Source organism: Capricornis sumatraensis, chromosome 1 (assembly GCF_032405125.1).
Source record: "Capricornis sumatraensis isolate serow.1 chromosome 1, serow.2, whole genome shotgun sequence".
Lineage (NCBI taxonomy): Eukaryota > Metazoa > Chordata > Mammalia > Artiodactyla > Bovidae > Capricornis > Capricornis sumatraensis.
The window spans coordinates 124194057-124212781 of record NC_091069.1 but is presented as its reverse complement, the minus strand read 5'-3'; the positions used below and the strand labels follow the sequence as shown (position 1 = coordinate 124212781).

General features: G+C 36.4%; 1 pseudogene; it reads right to left on the bottom strand.

The window, feature by feature from the left end:
• Positions 1 to 11856, bottom strand: part of LOC138075888 (craniofacial development protein 2-like) — a 147795-nt pseudogene extending 135939 nt beyond the window's left edge.
• Between the last annotated feature and the right edge of the window lie 6869 nt (positions 11857 to 18725).

Below are 18725 nucleotides of genomic sequence, written 5' to 3'. Positions count from 1 at the left end.
TTCAAATGTGAAATTTCACTTTATTCTCCTCTGTTATAGTTTTAAAGTATGTCCACTAATCCTTCAACACCTCTTCCTCAAAAAGTGCAACCTAAGTCCCCTGCCCTAGTGACTTGCTTATAGAAAACAAAAGTATCACATCACAACACTCCCCTCACTACATTGCTCAAATTTTTATTTTTTTTTAAATTTTTATCATTCAATAATATGTACAACAGAAAAATTGAACTCTATATTTCCATACGATAAAAAAAAAGGTTGATTTTTGTATTTATGGTAGTGTGATTTTTTTTTTTTCTTTTAACCTTTGGATAGTTTTGACATTTCACCGGGTCTTCCTTAAACCTAGACATGTCACTGTTAGCTGTGTGAAAGCTCTGTAGGGTGGCTTTATGCTTATTTTAAAAGGTAAATGAAATATACTGTCATCTAGGGTTGAGTCTTCTCTAATTGAGTAGAAACATCTGGTCTCCCTCAAGGGTCTATGTTAAATGGTTTATTATTAATTTTGTATGTTAATGACTTGGAACCCTTTAAATTTATGAAGCCAGCAGGGTTATTATTTTTGTCAATGACATACATTACTTGAAAAAGTCACTACAAATTAAATGCTTTTTTTTTTCAGTAATAGAACATTGGCATAATATGAATATAACTTGAAGTTGTTCATAAAAGTTTTAAAAATTAATTAAATAATTATTGTTTAATCAATAGAAAATATTCTTTATTGAAAATCCAATCAATTATACAATTTGAATCAGCAATGCCAGGGAAGTTATTTTTACAAGATAAATATAAAATCATATTTAAGAAAGAAAATTTAAAATATATATATTCTATAGCAATGAACTAGTAGAATTGTATGTTTACCCCAAATTTTTAATACTGGCCATATAATTACATAGATGAATTTTTAAAGCCAGTGTATTAGAAATGGAATGGTTCAGAATATGCTTTAACCTCTAAAGAACAATGGCAAGATAATTACCAAGCTAAACAATAAATTGCAGTTTTGAATAATTTTTTCCAGAATAAGAACACTGCTTTTGGATTGTTTGATAACTATTGACAAAATTTGCTTAGAAACTTTTAAGATCTTCTTGAGAATATGACATAGAAGTTTATTATTTGTGTAAATATATGCTAACTGCCTATGTTATCAGAACCATGATTAAGTTTAGTATAATAATCTCTTCCATACTGCCTCCTATTCACATATTCAACGTGTTAATTTGCTCAAAGTCATTTTTCTGAGTATTCTTACCTTCTGTTCCCATTAGTGATAATTTATTACATGCTGAATCTCCCAGCCTCTTCCAGATCATGACCATAGATATTTCAACTCTATTATCCACATCTGGCACAGGTTTAACTCTTCAGGTCATCCTTTCTCTTTCTCCTTTGACTCCTCTCTAATTTGTACATAGCCAATAAATTTTAATGATCAAGGTACCTAAGTAGCTGCTGAGAATAAATTTAATATCTTTTATCCAGCATTCTCTTGTGTTTTGAAACAAGGTGTGATTGCTCTTGCTATTGATACTTTTATTCATATAACTTCTCATACTATTTTTAAATGTTTATTTATTTTTAAATTATTGATTTGTCTGTTTGACTGCACCAGGTCTTACTTGCAGAATGTGGGGTCTTCAGTTGCAGCATGCAGGATCTCTGATCAGAGACTGAATCCGGGCCCCCTTAGCAGTGGGAACACAAAGTCTTAACCACAGACCATCAGGGAAGTCCCTAATTTCTCATATTATTTAGCAACTCTAATGTTATAGTGAAGACAGCCAATTTAGATTACAGAAATAAAGAAAAACAACAAAGTTATCTTTTCATATAAACTTGTCATCTGTCAGAGATGTTACCAAGCCTTACCAATTTTCAAGTTTAAACCCAGAACCTGGCACAATATTTCTTAAATACCTCATTTTCAAAATTTTATTATACATTCTAGCCCATTATGTGAATATAGATATCTATCTGGTACATGAGTTTTTAAAAAACCTAACTTTGGTTTTCAGACTATGTAATGCTTTTGTTTTTCAAAAAACTATAAGAAACTCATAGTAACCTCACATTAGCAAAGTCATATAACTCTAAATCTTTGAAACTATGCTTCTGAATATTTAGGGGGGAAAATCAGAATGATCATGCTCCTTATAATTCTCTTTTGGCTAAAATGTTTTAAATGTATATGAGTTAAGTATAATTTTATAGAATGTCTAAAGATAATTAAAATTAGGTTTTGATAGATTTCCATGTGAACTTTTAGTTTCAGAAATATCATTAAGGAATATATTTATTAGAGACAGGTTTCCTGAGAAAGAGTAGCTGAGGAAAAAATCTTATGGGTTAGTGTTTTCTTTGGGAGTGTAATCCTATCTAAGCTGGAGTGAAGAAAGAAGAAAGGTAACTGAAAGTGGGGTCTGGCTGTTCACTGCTCAAAAGCCAACAAAGACGCAAAATTGGTGAAAGGGAAAGTTTGCTTTATATCAGATGCCTGTAACACAGGGGGTTGGTGGACTCCTATCCAAAGGCCACCCCACTCCCTTATTCAGGAAGCAAGAGCTTTTATAGACAAAGAGAGGGGGACTATATGCAAAAACAACACCATCACCTGAAATTGGTTTGACAATTGATTGGCAATCATCTTCAGGTCTGATCAGCATCATTGTGGCTGTTTCAAGTCCAGTTAATCTTCAGTTTTAGGGCTGGCTCATTTCTATTTCCTTGAGGTCAATTTTCAGAATTGCAGCAGCTTATATCAGGGCTAGAGCATGGTCATCATATAGTCATGGCCAGAGTCTGGTCATCTTTTTCCACTGGGTGGGGTTTCAGTATCTACAAGATAGCTCATAAGCTATGGACCAGAATATCATCTATAGGCCTTGAAGAGGAACTAAAGGTCCTTGACTTCGCTTAATGACTAAACTGTTACTAATCTTCTTGGACTGTTTTCTTCTATTTCTTCATTTTCTCACTTCTCTGATTAAACCTATTCTCTGGCTAAAGTTTTTCCACAGATAAAAGGCAGGTGGAGGACATGGGAGGGGCAAGGACTACAGGTCCTGCTCCATTTTAGAAAGAGCTAATAAAGAGAACAAATATCATAGTGCATCTTACCCAGTCACTCATGGTTCTCAAATACACAACTGACTGCTCCATCTGGGAACTTCCTAAAGGAGACCAAGTGGAATGATCACATCTTGGATTCTTCTTTTGTATGTTGGAGGAGGGATTGCAGCAAGATGAAAGACAATTATTTATTGATCCTTCCTTCCCCCACTCCTCACTGGTCAAAGTTGAATGTATAATCCTTTTTACTCCTGTAATTCTGACCTGTGGTAAGTGGATCCACCAGGCTACCTCAGGAAGAATCTAGAACCTTAGCCAGTTCCTCTGACAAGTGTGCATTCATGGTGACCTCTCTCCATGTCAGTCATCAGTATATGGGAGTATTAGTTATCAACTGTATTATAACACCAGACTTATAGGTTTAAAATCACAAATATTTATTATCTTGGCTCCTGCGGTCAGGAATATGTAAACAATTTAACTTGAGCACTTGTGGTCAGAGTCACTCACAAGTTATAGTTCACCTATTGGTCAGGGCTGCACTCATCTCCACTGGGGGAGAATCCATCTCCAAGCTCACACACATGGCTTTGGCAGATCAGAGGTCCTCCCTAGCTGTTGGCCATAGATGTAAGTTTCTGGCCACATGCCTTTGTCCACAGAGTGATGGAGTAATTCACAACATGTCTTGTAGCTTTCCACAGAGAAATCCCAACAAAGCCAGAGCCTTTCTTTAACCTAATCTTGGAAATGACATCCCACCACTTTTGCTATCTTCTTTCAGGCTCAGTCCACAGCCCAGGGGAGGGGGGATAAAAGGAGGGGCATGATACCAGGTTGTGGGGATCATTGTAAATACTGTGGAAGCTATTTTATTATATATATTTAATCAATATTAATAATTGTGGGCTATACCTAAAGCAACATTTGAATGTACTAATTTACCCTCATTCAATGCATCTGTTATTCCTTTTCTTGTATTTTCTTCTCTGTAGATTGAGGAACAAGAGATTCTGGTAATGAAGGAAAAAGGACTTAGGTCACATTGTGGAGATTCTTAAATTCATATTAGGACCCTCTGCACTAAAATGGAAAGGACAGAAATTCAGTGATAGCAAAAGGAAAATTTATAAATTATTTTGTATTTATAGGGAAGTGATAGCATGGTGCCAAAGGTGTGGAAGAAATTTAATGTTTTATTCAGAAGCTAATGAAAATTGCAGTTATGACAAAACTTTCCCTTAAGCATGTTATTTTTCAATATTCAAATCTCTTGGTTTCTAAATTTTTATTTTTTCAGTGGATTTACATATGATTAACACATTCTTTTCAATATGAAAGACATTGAGATTTTGAATGAGTATTTCCATGATGTGAAAACTTAAATTACCTCATTCTTTAAAAGTTTCCTCAAAGCTGAAATTTATCAATAATTGTGTTTATATTGCTTGGGTATATTACTTGTCATTTAATATCTAAAATATAGAGTAAACTATGTTACCATATTTGTAACAGGTTGCATTTTTCTGATTGGGATTGAAAAGAAAAAAAAATTTTGGCTCAGTTTCCTCAAGTTTCAAATCTCTCTCTTTTCCAAGTTTAGTAAGTTGTTTGTTCTTGATCAGTCATTAACGTTTACCATTATGAAGATAGTTTGTTGATTGTTGAAAGAGGCTAATAAAAAGCACTTTTTCCCCACTCGAGTGGTGATTCAATTGAGAAATGAAAATGAGAAATTATGACCAATCTAGACAGCATATTAAAAAGTACAAACATTACTTTGCCAACAAAAGTCCGTCTATTCAAAGATGTGGTTTTTCCAGTACTTATGTATGGATGTGAGGTTTGGACTATAAAGAAAGCTGAGTACCAAAGACTTGATGCTTTTGAACTGTGGTGTTGGGGAAGACTCTTGTGAGTCCCATGGACTTCAAGGAGATCTATCCAGTCCATCCTAATGGAAATCAGTCCTGAATATTCATTGGAAGGACTGATGCTGAAGCTGAAACTCCAATACTTGGCCACCTGATGGGAAGAGCTGACTCATTTGAAGAGACCCTGATGCTGAAAAACTTTTAAGACAGGAGGAGAAGGGGACAACAGAGGATGAGATGGCTGAATGGCATCACCAACTCAAAGGACATGAGTTTGCATAAACTCCGGGAGTTGGTGATGGACAGGGAGGACAGGTGCTGAAGTCCATGGGATTGCAAAGAGTTGGACACAATGGAGCGACTGAACTGAACTGAACACAACAAAATGTGATAATTATTATTGAAAATATTGATAGGATAAACTGTAGTTTGCATTCATGCTCTTGAGTATCTTCCAATTTCTCTAAAATTAGGCAGTCATGATGATTTAGCCAGAAGCAGAGCTGGAAGAAGATAGATTCAAGTAAAGTTTACTCATAGCAAAAAGAAATTTAGGATACAGACTCTGTGCAGCTAGGAGAGAGCAAAAGCAGAATAGTAAGGGACAGAAATATGCAGGCCCAGTTCCCTCCTCACTCAAAATATAGCAATTAGCTGAATCACACTTTCAGTGGGTCAGATGGTGGAGGATCACCAGCCAAAGGTATTAGGAACACGGGTAAAGAAACGGAGGAAAAGAAGATAAGTATTTAATGAAGGAAGATGGATTCATTTAAATGTTGCATTAAGTATAACTTATAAACAATTATGAATAGTGATAAAATATATGATAAAGAGCTATTGATTTTGATGAAATCAGAATTGCATCTAAATTAAAAGATCATCACTGCCGGAGAAACCTCAGTGAAAGCAACAATTTCTATTACAGTACTCTAACACATTTTATGTATTTCTCCTTTATCCTCTTTTAACTGTTGGAATCTATGCATTAACTTAAACTAACAGAATTGAAGAAAATCACACTTACTAACAAAGAAGGGATTACATGCAACAAATTAGTATTATATGGTTCAATAAGTCTTTTTGAAGCTGGGTAATTAACAGCCTTCTAAATAGAAATAGAGAGAAGTTAGCTAAGGAAAGCTTTAGATTATTTCCATTAAACTATTCACAGACAGTTAGTTGTGTTAATTTATTGCAAAATATAAGCCATAGCAACCTTATATAATTTTAAAACACTAAATCATTTTAGCAATTGTCCTTTTCCTACATTAATATAACCACCTGGTGGCACTGTTGATTAGCTTGGAAAAATATCTAAATTTTTGATAAATCCTTTAAAAAGAGCATTTTCTATATTAAAATTGCAAAATGTTTATGATTTCTGTTGCTATTGCATTATTTCAACTTATTTGGTGCTGGATTGCTGTTGCTAGAAAAAAATCATGAAAAGTCATTTGCAAAATTTTTAAGTGTAAAATAAATCTTATTGAATATTTATGTGTGCAAAATTCAAGGACTTCCAAATGGATGTGCCTAATGTTAAAAAGTAAACCAAAGACATAAAGAAAATGATTGTGTACGTATTATTTCTACATTTAACTGGAGAAATATTTCCAAATGAGATTTATTTATTAAAAAAAAAAATAAGACAAAAACGTGTCTCATTTTCATGATTTGATTTCAGGCAACTTGTCAAGAAGACCACTGCTCTTTGAAAGAGAGGGATACCAGAATTTCAAACATAATCTTCCATATAATTCATTATCTATAAGATTCTTTTCCAAATTCACTCACAACTTGGTCCCATGCCAATTGTGAGATTAAATGATTATGATGAACTGCAATAGAACTTTGTCTTTTGCCTCATATATTATACAAATCTTTGGAAAATGAAAAGTGTTAAATTAGACTCATGATACACGATAAATCAAGAAATCTTCAACCAAACTATACTTTGTGAGAGCAGGACAAGACAGAATACTATTTTACTGAGATATTTTAGAATTCACTTGATAGATAAAAAGGAAAAAGTATCTTAAAACATTGAGGAATATTTTATAAATATGATTTGAAAGAAGCTGAGTTCTTAACCACAGGCCATATATAATAATCATCAGTTGAGTTCAGTCGCTCAGTTATATCCGACTCTTTGAGACCCCATGGACTGCAGCACGCCAGGCTTCCCTGTTGATCATCAACTCACCGAGCCTATTAAAGCAAATGTCCATGGCGTCAGTGAAGCCATCCAAACATCTCACCCTCTGTTATCCCCTTCTTCTCCCGCTTTCAATCTTTTCCAACAGGAAAGGGTTTTTCTATCAGTGTCTTTTCCAACAAGTCGGTTCTTCACATAAGGTGGCCAAAGTATTTGAGTTTAGCTTAAACATGAGTCCTTCCAATGAATATTCAGGACTGATTTCCTTTAGGATGGACTGGTTGGATCTCCTTTCCATCTAAGGGACGCACAAGGGTCTTCTTCAACATCACAGTTCAAAAGGATCAATTCTTGGATGCTCAGCTTTCTTTATAATCCAACTCTCACAGCCATACATGACCACTGAAAAAACCATAGATTTGACTAGATGGACTTTTGTTGGCAAAGTAATGTCCCTGCTTTTTAATATGCTGTCTAGGTTGGTCACAAATTTTCTTTCAAGCAACAATCGTCTTTCAATTTCATAGCCTTAGTCATCATCTGTAGTAACACTGGAGCCGAAAAGAATCAAGTCTCTCACAGTTTTCATTGTTTTCCCATCTGTTTGCCATGAAGTGATGGAACCAGATGCCATGATCTTAGTTTTCTGAATGTTGAGTATTAAGCAAGATTTTTCACTCTCCTCTTTCACTTTCATCAAGAGGCTCTTCAGTTTTTCCTCACTTTCTGCCATAAGGGTGGTATCATTGGCATTTCTGAGGTTATTGATATTTCTCCCAGATATTGTGATTCTAGCTTGTGTTCAACAAGCTTTGCATTTCTCATGATGGACTCTGCATATAAATTAAATAAGCAGGGTGACAATATACAGTCTTGATGTACTCTTTTCCCAATTTGCAAACAGTCTGGTGTTCCATGTCCAGTTCTAACTGTTGCTTCTGGACCTCCACACAGATTTCTCAGCAGACACGTCAGGTGTCTGGTATTACCATCTCTTTCAGAATTTTCCATAGTTTGTTGTGATACACACAGTCAAAAGCTTTGGCATAGTTAATAAAGCACAAATAGATGATTTTTTGGAACTCTCTTGCCTTCTTGATGATCCAACAGATGTTGGCAATTTGATCTTTGGTGCCTCTGCCTTTTCTAACTCCAGCTTGAACATCTGGATGTTCACAGTCCATGTACTGTGAAGTCTGGCTTGGAGAATTTTGAGCATTATTTTGCTAGCGTGTGAGATGAGTGCAATTATGTAGTAGTTTGAGCATTCTTTGGCATTGCCTTTCTTGGAATTGGAATAAAAACTGATCTTTCCCAGTCCTGTGGGCATTGTTGAGTTTTCCAGATTTGCTGGTATATTGAGTGCAGTACTCTCACAACATCTTTTAGGATTTGAAATAGCTCAACTGAAATTTTATCATCTCCATTAGCTTTGTGATGCTTTTTAAGGCCCACTTGACTTTGCATTCCATGATATCTGGCTCTGGATAAGTGATCATACCATTGTGGTTATCTGAGTCATGAAGATCTTTTTTTATAGTTCTGTCTTGAGCGGGACTACAAGGCATGGCTCATAGTTTCATTGAGCTAGACAAGGGTGTGGTCTATCAGATCAGTTGGTTAGTTTTCTGTGATTGTGGTTTTCATTGTGTCTGCCCTCTGATGAATAAGGATAAAAGGCTTATGGCAGCTTCCTGATGGGAGAGGGTGACTTAGGGGGCAACTGGGTCTTGTTCTGAAAGGCAGGGCCATGCTCAGTAAATTTTTCATCCAATTTTCTGTTGATGGGTGGGGCTGTGTTCCCTCCCTGTTGTTTGACCTGAAGCCAAATGATGGTGGAGGTAATGAAGGTAATGTTGACCTCCTTTAAAATGTCCCATGAAAGGCACTGCTGCACTTAGTGCCTCCAACCCTGAAGCAGGCCACCACTGACCCACACTTCTGCCAGAGACTCCTGGACACTAATGGGCATGTCTGGGTCAGTTTCTTGTGGGGTCACGGCACATTTTTCCTGTGTCTTGGTATGCCACAGGTTTTGTTTGTGCCCTCCAAGAGTCTGTTTCCCCAGTCCTGTGTAAGTTCTGGTGGTTCTATGGTGGGGTTAATGGAGACCTCCTTCAAGAGGGTTTATGTCATACCCAGGTCTACTTCACCCAGAGCCCCTGCATCAGGCCATTAATTAGAACTGAAACATAATGGTCACTTACATTGCCAGGGTTATCACATGTCAAAAACTTTCTAACTTCAGTATTAAAATTCCAGGTTTTACCTGTTTGTTTAAAATTTATTTATGTCAGATATTTCCTTATATTCATTCCAGCCAAAGTGATAGAGACTATCCAAATGGTGATCATACAGGTATTTTATCATATTGATTATTAAAAGTTAAACTTATGCAATGAATGATTTTTTTGAAAAGATGCAATTCACTCATTTATATTTATGTTATGTTTATAAATATGCTTTTATAAATATTAGTCATTTTGTGTCAAACATTTTTTATAATGATAAAGAAATAATCCTTGATAAGATGCTGCATGATGGATATGAAAAATTATGGGTGTTTTGTTAAAGAACCTGCCTGTCAATGCCGAAGATCTAAAATGTTGTCAGTTCAACCCCTGGGTCAGAAAGATTCCTTGCTAGATTCAATTCTATCTGCCCTCTTGAGGTGAGATCTGGGTAGTAGCTCATTTTTTGCTCATCATAGGTGACACGGTAGCACTGGACTGTATTCTGAACAGGTGCTGAAACTTTCATGTACCTTTCTATGTTTTGGTCCTGTGGTTCAAGAACTAACAGTGCCTCCTCAAATACAGAAAATCCCCGTGTCATCTCCTGCATTGTGAATTTTTTAAGTTATGTCTTCTTCCTCTTATTACTCTTTGTTCTTTCTCTGGGCACATTCAAATCTTTGAAAGCTTGCAACCTTCAGGTTCATATGTAGGGGACTTACTTTAGTAGGAAAGTAGTACAGAATCGGCCATCAGTGTCCTGCTGCCTAAATTTCTATGGGCTGTTGAATTAACCAAAAACCTCTCTCCGTATGATCTTACTATCTCTCCTGCATGCCTCGTATAAAATTCTTCCTACAGATACTCTTCATATAGATAACTGTAGTCAATATTAGCTAGTACTTTTTTCTGTGCACTGGTCCTTTTTTACCTCCACTTTTCTCTCAGTTGTTCCATGCTGGAATGCCTTACTTCTCTTTTCTCTCTATTGAAATCAGTGATTGTGGGAGACAATAACTGGTTGCAATTCTTAGGCAATTTTGGAAAGAAATGCTTTTGACTAGATCTGATGATAATATGATGCTTGCAATGGATAAAATACCTCTGCCAACTTTCTTTTATACAAAGAAGCCTTAGTTCCCTAAATTATCTACTATTCAAATTTCCTTGACAAATTTTATAAAAATACACAGCAAAAGAATATATATAATCTTACTGAAGAAGAAAAATCCAAATCTCATATGCAGAATATATTGGGTCTTCCACTCATATTTCAAAATCCATCTTTTCTATTAAGCAAACTTACCCAATGTATTTCTATCATACTGTGATTGTTCAAAATTTAAATTTTTACTGCATCTAAGCATATGTATCTTATCACTTTAAATATCATTATTTCTCAGTAATCTTTTAATGACTGTCAGTAATTATTACTGAATAAGCATGAATGAATGTGACACCTCTTTATGAGAATATAGTTGAATCTCTGTACAGTTCTTATGTTTGTCCATTTAATTAACATTATTCCATGTCTACTCTGTTCAAGATACAGTTTTAGGTGCTGGATAAATGGAAAATGGTGGAGCAGAAGGACATGCACAAATTTTCTTCCTTGAGAGTGCCAAAACTACACCTCACTACTGAACAACCATCATTGGAGAATGTTAGATCAGATCAAAAAAAATGATATCCCATTTCCAAAAGCAAAGAAGAATCCCCAGCAAGACAGTAGGAGGGTTGAAACTGCATTTAGAATCAAAGATCTTACCCACCAGAGACATTCAGAGGGCTCAAACAAACCTTGTGTGCACCAGGACCCAGAGATCCCACAGAGACTGAGCCATAACTGTGTTTGGATGTCTCCTGTGAAGGTACAGGTCAGCAGTAGCCTGCTGCAGGGGCAAGGGCAATGCTTCTAGGTGCAGCAGACCTGGGTATGGCATAAGCCCTCTTGGAGGAGGTTGCCATTAACCCCACCATAGAGCCGCCAGAACCTACTCAGGACTGGGGAAACAGACTCTTGGAAGGCACAAATAAAACCTTGTGTTCACCAGGACCCAGGAGAAAGGAGAAGTGACCCCACAAGAGACTGACCCATACTTGCCTGTGAGTATCCAGGAGTCTCCAATGAAGATGTGGGTCACTGTTGGCCTGCTATAGGGTCAGGGGCACTGAGTGCCACAGGGCTTGCATGGAATATTTTGAAGGAGGTCACCATTATCTTCATTACCTCCACCATAGTTTGGCCTCAGGTCAAACAAAACGGAGGGAACACAGCCCCACTGATCAAAAGAAAATTGAATTAAAGATTTAATGAACATGGCCCTGCCCATCAGTACAAGTCAGTCTGTTCTGACTGACTAAGTCAGTCTCTCCCATTCAGAGGCTTCCATAAGCCTATCGTCCTTATTCATCAGAGAGCAGACAAAATGAAAAACAATCACAGAAAACTAACCGAACTGATCACATGCATGACAGCATTGTCTAACTCAGTGAAACTATGAGCCATGGTGGGTAGGGCCACCAAAGATGGACGGGTCTTAGTGGAGAGTTCTGACAAAATGTGGTTCACTGGAGAAAGGAATGGCAAGCCACTTACATATTCATGCCTTGAGTACCCCATGAAAAGCATGAAAAGGCAAAAAGTAATGACACTGAAAGATGAACTTCCCAGGTCGGTAGGTGCCCAATATACTACTGAAGATCAGTGGAGAAATAACTCTAGAAAGAATGAAGAGATGGTGCCAAAGCAAAAACAACACCCAGTTGTGGATGTGACTGGTGTTGGAAGTCGAAGTCTGATGCTTTAAAGAGTGATATTGCATAGGAACATGGAATGTTGTGTCTATGAACCAAGACAAATTGGAAATGCTCAAATAGGAGATGTCAAGAGTAAACATTGACATTTTAAGAACAAGCAAGCAAAAGTGGACTGGAATGGGTAAATTTAACTCAGATGACCATTATATCTACTACTGTGGGCAAGAATCCCCTAGAAGAAATGGAGTAGCCCTCATAGTAAACAAAACAGTCTGAAATGCAGTACTTACATGCAATCTCAAAAATGACAGAATGATCTCTGTTTGTTTCCAAGACAAACCATTCAATATCACAGTAATCCATTACCTGACCAGTAATGCTGAAGAAGTTGAACAGTTCTGTGAAGACCCACAAGGCCTTCTAGAATGAACACCCCAGAAAGATGTCCTTTTCACTATAGAGGACTAGAATGCAAAAGTAGGAAGTCAAGAGATACCTGGAGTAACAAGCAGATTAGGCCCTGGAGTACAAAATGAAGCAGGTCAAAGGCTAACATAGTTTAGCCAAGACAGCACTGGTCATAGCAAACACCCTCTTCCAACAACACAAGAAAAGACTCTACACATGGATATCACCAGATGCTCAATACCAAAATCAGATTGATTACATTCTTTGCAGCCAAAGATGGAGAAGCTCTATACAGCCAGCAAAAACAAGACCAGTAGCTGACTGTGGCTCAGATCATGAACTCATTATTGCCAAATTCAGACTGAAATTGAATAAAGTAGGGAAAACCTGTAGACCATTCAGGTATGACCTAAATCAAATCCTTTATGATTATATAGTGAAAGTGACAAATAGATTCAAGGGATTAGATATGATAGACAGAGTGCCTGAAGAACAATGGATTGAGGTTCATGACATTGTACAAGAAGCAGGGATCAAGAATCCCCAAGAAAAAGAAATGCAATAAGGTAAAATGGTTGTCTGAGGAGGCCTTACAAATAGCTGAAAAAAAGAAAAGACGCAAAAGGGAAAGGAAAAAATGAAAGGTATACCCATTTGAATGCAGAGTTCCAAAGAATAGTAAGAAGAGATAAGAAAGCCTTCCTCAGCAATCAAAGCAAAAAAAAAAAAAAAAGAGGAAAATAATAGAATGGGAAAGACTAGTGATCTCTTCAAGAAAATTTGAGATACCACAGAAACATTTCATGCAAAGATGGACACAATAATTGAGGGGAATGTCATGGACCTAACAGAAGCATAGGATATTAAGAAGAGGTGGCAAGAATACACAGAAGAACTGTACAAAAAGATCTCCATGGTCCAGATAACGATGATGGTGTGGTCACTCACCTAGAGACAGACATAGTAGAATGAGAAATCAATTGGGCCTTAGGAAGCATCACTAAGAACAAAGTTAGTAGCTATTTCAAATCCTAAAAGATGATACTGAGAAAGTGCTGTACTCAATATGCCAGCAAATCTGAAAAATTCAGCAGTGGCCATAGGACTGGGGAATGTCAGTTTTCATTCCAATCCCCAAGAAAGTGAATCCCAAAGAATGTTCAAACTACTACACAATTTCACTCATCTCACATGCTAGCAAAGTAATGCTCAAAATTCTCCAAGTGAGACTTCAACACTATGTGGACTGTGAACTTCCAAATGTTCAAGGTGGATTTAGAAAAAGCAGAGGAATCAGAGGTCAAATTGCCAACATTTGTTGGATCATTGAAAAGCAAAAGAGTTCCTACTTCTGCTCTATTAACTATGCCAAAGCCTATGTGGATCACAATAAACTATGGAACATTCTGAGAGAGATGGGAATACCAGACCACTTGACCTGCCTCTTGAGAAATCTGTATGCAGGTCAGGAAGCAACAGTTAGAACTGGACATGGAACAACAGATTGGTTCCAAATAGGGAAAGGAGTACATCAACTGTATATTGTCACCCTGCTTATTTAACTTATTTGCAGAGGACCTTATGAGAAATGTTGGGCTGGATGAAGCACAAGCTGGAATCAAGATTGTTGGGAGAAATAGAAATGCCAATGACACCACCCTTATGTCAGAAAGCTAAGAAGAACTAAAGAGCCTCTTGATGAAAGTGAAATAGAAGAGTGAAAACTCAACTATTTGAAAACTCAACTATGTTGGCTTAAAACTCAACATTCAGAAAACTAAGATCATGGTATCTAGTCTCATCACTTAATGGCAAATAGATGGGGAAACAATATAAACAGTGTGAGACTTCTTCTTTTTTTTTTCTTTTTTTGGCTCCAATATCACTACAGATGGTGACTGCAGCCATGAAATTAAAAGACGCTTGCTGCTTGGAAGAGAAGTTATGACCAACCTAGATAGCATATAAATAAGCAGGGACATTACTTTGCTAACAAAAGTCCATCTAGTTAAAGATGTGGTTTTTCAAGTAGTCATGTATGGCTGTGACAGTTGGACTATAAAGAAAGCTGAGTGCTGAAAAATTGATGCTTTTGAATTGTGGTGTTGGAGAAGACTCTTGAAAGTCCTAGGGACTTCATGGAGATATACGAGTCCATCCTAAAGGAAATCAGTCCTGAATATCCATTGGAAGGAATGATGTTGAAGCTGAAACTCCAATACTTTGGCCACCTCATGCAAGCACTGACTTATTGAAAAAGTCCCTGATACTTGAAAAAATTTAAGGCAGAAGAAGAAGGGGACAACAGAGGATGAGATGGTTGGATGGCAGCACCGACTCGATGGACATGAGTTTGCATAAGCTCTGGGAGTTTGTGATGGACAAGGAAGCCTGGCGTGCTGAAGTCAATGGGGTCACAAAGAGTTGAACACAACTGAGCGACTGATCTGAACTTTATTTTCAGAGGAAAGAAGTATGTGTGTTTTAGAACATTCATTCCTGTATGCAATCTATACTGTATCTAAATAAATATATTTAAAACATAGATACACCTGGAATAGTATAAATATTATCTGCTCAATATGCTCATATTTTGTTATTTTCAAACTTTTATATTAGCCTTGAGCCAAGGAAATAGAGTAAGTCACACAGCTATTATATGTTAATCTTAAATCAAATTTACTGCATTCAGTACCTAAATTCATGAAGCCTGTTATTTTTCTAGATACTTTAAGTTAATGCTCAGGCAAGGAAATGCTGTGGTTTTACGGCTATCAACTCCCTCAAGCAATACAGACCTAGAGATTTCACTGTTGAAATATCCTACAGCTGTGACTTTATTAAATTAAACATAGTTCATGGCAATTAGCCATGGAAATTTCCTTCAGGCCACTGTTCAGATCACGGAGAAACACGATGTGAACAACTGGAATTCTACCCATGGAACTGCCACTTCCCTGCAGTTTCTTTTCTTCAGGGTTTCACCTGCTCTCTCTCCTAGTTCCCAGGGATATGTTTGCAGACTTTTTTTTTTTTTTTAATCACTATTTCTTTCTATTTTTTCCATTTTAAATGGGGAAAACATCCACTAAATGTAGTTTTGTCTTTGTTATTGCTTTTACTATTCCTCATGGTTTCATTTGCAATGGCCATAGCCACAGAAGTGTAAATGAAGATCTAAGTCATCTGGGCTTTTTTTTTTTTTTTTTTTTTTTTTATGAGAGATGAACTGTAAGGCTTGTCAGTAATTAGTATTTGCTCTTTCCTACTTCACATTGGCTGAAAAATCTTTTTACTTTCTTTCTTAGTTTTCAATTTAACACTTGAATTAGATTTTGATAATACCAGTTTGTTGATTTCACAGTTGGTACCAAGATGACAGAATCTCTCTACTCTGCAGTCACATTGAACTGTTTTTGCTTTTTTTGTTTTTGTTTGTTTGTTTGTTTTTCTTACAGGCTCTGCACATTTGCACTTGTCTTTTTTTTTTTTTTTTTCCTCCCTTTTACTTCTTTGGAGAGACACTTCCAAGCCAGGTAGAGTCTTGTTCCCTACATGCAACTCTATGTTGTTAACTGTCCTGTTTTTTGCTAATTAATTGATTAATTATCATCTCAGAGAACCAATCTCATGTAATTATCTGTCTCTCACTGAATGTAAGGTAAATGAGAACAAATCTTCATCTATCTGTCTACAAGGCTACAGTTCTCAGTAAGACACTGAATAAACTCATCTCACAGCTTCTACTTTTGTTGTTGTTTCAAATTCACAAATGTCTGCTGTAGTTGCAGTTGCCAGAGGCTTCAGATTTCTCAAGGTTCTTTTCATTTCATTTGTTGAATGTGTAGTGTCCTAAGTATTAATACTACTGCTTTAAGTGTGTGTCTTCCAGCTCTTTCAGCTGTAGCTCCCATTTTGTCCTGGAGCCCTGATGAGCAGTGCTAATTTGTGTAGTAAGGAAAACATATTACTATATCTTATTAAATCTCAGTCTTTTGTGCCTTTTGTCTTTGGTCGGTCACCCATGACCTTCACAAGTGTTTCTTAGTTATTTTTCTATTTTAATATAGGAACTCTAACAAGGACTAGAATGGGAGAAATGCTTCTTTTCTAGGCAGGATGAGTCTGGTTAAATATCCTCAGGTGCTTTACTATGGGTTGCATTTTAGGGGCAGGGGGGATGATTCACAAGGGCTATTTTTCTGCTAGAGCAACAGCGTATCTTTCTCAGCTCTTCCTAAGAAAACTTTGATGGGATTTTGAAGTTAAAACCCATGAAGGAATGGCCAACTTTTTTAAGCTGAGTTCCAGGAGTTTGGCATTCTTAGGACAGTCCATTCTCAGCTTGCAAAAATTTCTCAAAATTGGATTTTAGCAGACCTTGTGTATGACAAAGCAGATTCATCAATTTCTCCAGTTTCAAGGTGACTATCTGCCCTGTCACCTCAGTCCTCTGATGAGTTCAAAAAGTCATTTATTTTCATTATTTTTTAGCTCTCCGTTATTGTAAGGACAGGAATGACATCTTCTAAACTCTTCCCATGGTGAAACAAGCCAAAAATATATAGCTTCCTTTTGCTATTACCCTACTCTTTCTCATCATTCTCCTTGACAATAATACTGAATGAGAATACTGTCTATTTTGAAGAAAAATCAAATGCTTGTTTGGTGATTGAGACTGACTTAGTAAGAAGGATGAAGAAAGAAGGATTCCCTTCTAATAGGTGCACATTTCCATCTGAAGACATAACTTAAGATATAAATTGATGCTTAGACAGCCCCCATTATGGTAGAGAGGTCATAAACTACAACCTCTAGCATAATTAAGTACAGAAAATTTATGAATCAATTAAAAAGCATGAAAGGAGTTGCTGCTAAAATATATATGTACACTTAAGTGACAGTTACAGAAGGGTGCATATGCTTCTAGTTGATTTAAGTATGTGATTAGGCAATTATTATGTTGATTTGATTTGCTCAATTTTTGTCCTGAAAGATAAGACAAAAATTAATGTATTTTTTAAAAATTCTACAGGACACAAGAATTCATTTTTAAAAGTTGATCTTAATGTCTCCTATTCAGCTAAAAGAGCCTGCTTTTAATATAATGTATTAAATTGCCATTAAAATTAACTAGTAATCTGCTTTCCATCAACAGGAGATGCTACCATTCTATAGCCATTATTCATGGACACATTAAAACATTTGAAAAAATTTAATTTCCCATATATTTAACATGGACAAAGACCAGGGAGCCTCTTCTGTGTGACCAATAAATGAATATGAATTTGAGTAGACAAGAGTAGGAAAAGGTAAGAAGAAAAGAGAGGTGAGGTATTTCGGCAATGTCTCTGCCAGAGCTCTTCTGGGCTTGTTGAATCCTCTGTTTTAAATAAATAAGAAAAGGTGAGAAAAATAGGAAGGATTTGATTGGAAAAGGTAGAAATCACAAGACACTGCAAGACAAACTTGTGTATAATACAACCCAGCCACCCAGTGGATTTCAGTGGTGGGTTTCTGTACTGTAACAAATTTTTCCACAACAAATTGTACTCAAGGCATGAAGAGGGTTAGTATTTGATTGCAAGACTATATTTTATAGAGCAGACCTCCAAGCAGCTGTTAGAAGTCTGTTGGTTAGTTAAGAATACATCAGATGAGTAATTGGGATCTGAAACAGAGCTCTAGTCCTAGCAAGAAAAATAGAGGATTAGTCATTCATTGAAGCAGAAGTACAGTAAAGAAGGCCTAAAAACTGGACTTAAGATTGCAGCTCAGAGGGTGCAGGCTTAAAGTCTGATTAAGAGCTTGACATATAGAAGAGCTATGACATAATGTAAATGTCATCTGATGGTATGGGAGGATTAATAATATTTTCCTAGTGTGGTTGTTCCAGGGTTTAGAATGGGCTGTTTCTTCAGCTATAGGTGAGAGGAAAATTAAGTGGCAAGCAATGTATAGAAAACCCCAAACTTGCATGTTTGGAAGTAGCAAGGAAGAATATCAATTATTAGGGAGTATAGAAGGGTCTAAATAAATTATTGTTGCAATCTGTGCAATTCTGAACGATGTTATTGAGTAAATATTTTTCATCATAATTAGCCTCTAAACAAGCAATTACTAATTTCATTAAGTCTACTTATTGTAGAATTACAAATTATCATAATATATATTGTATGTGATTTATTTCACCATGATATCTATATATCC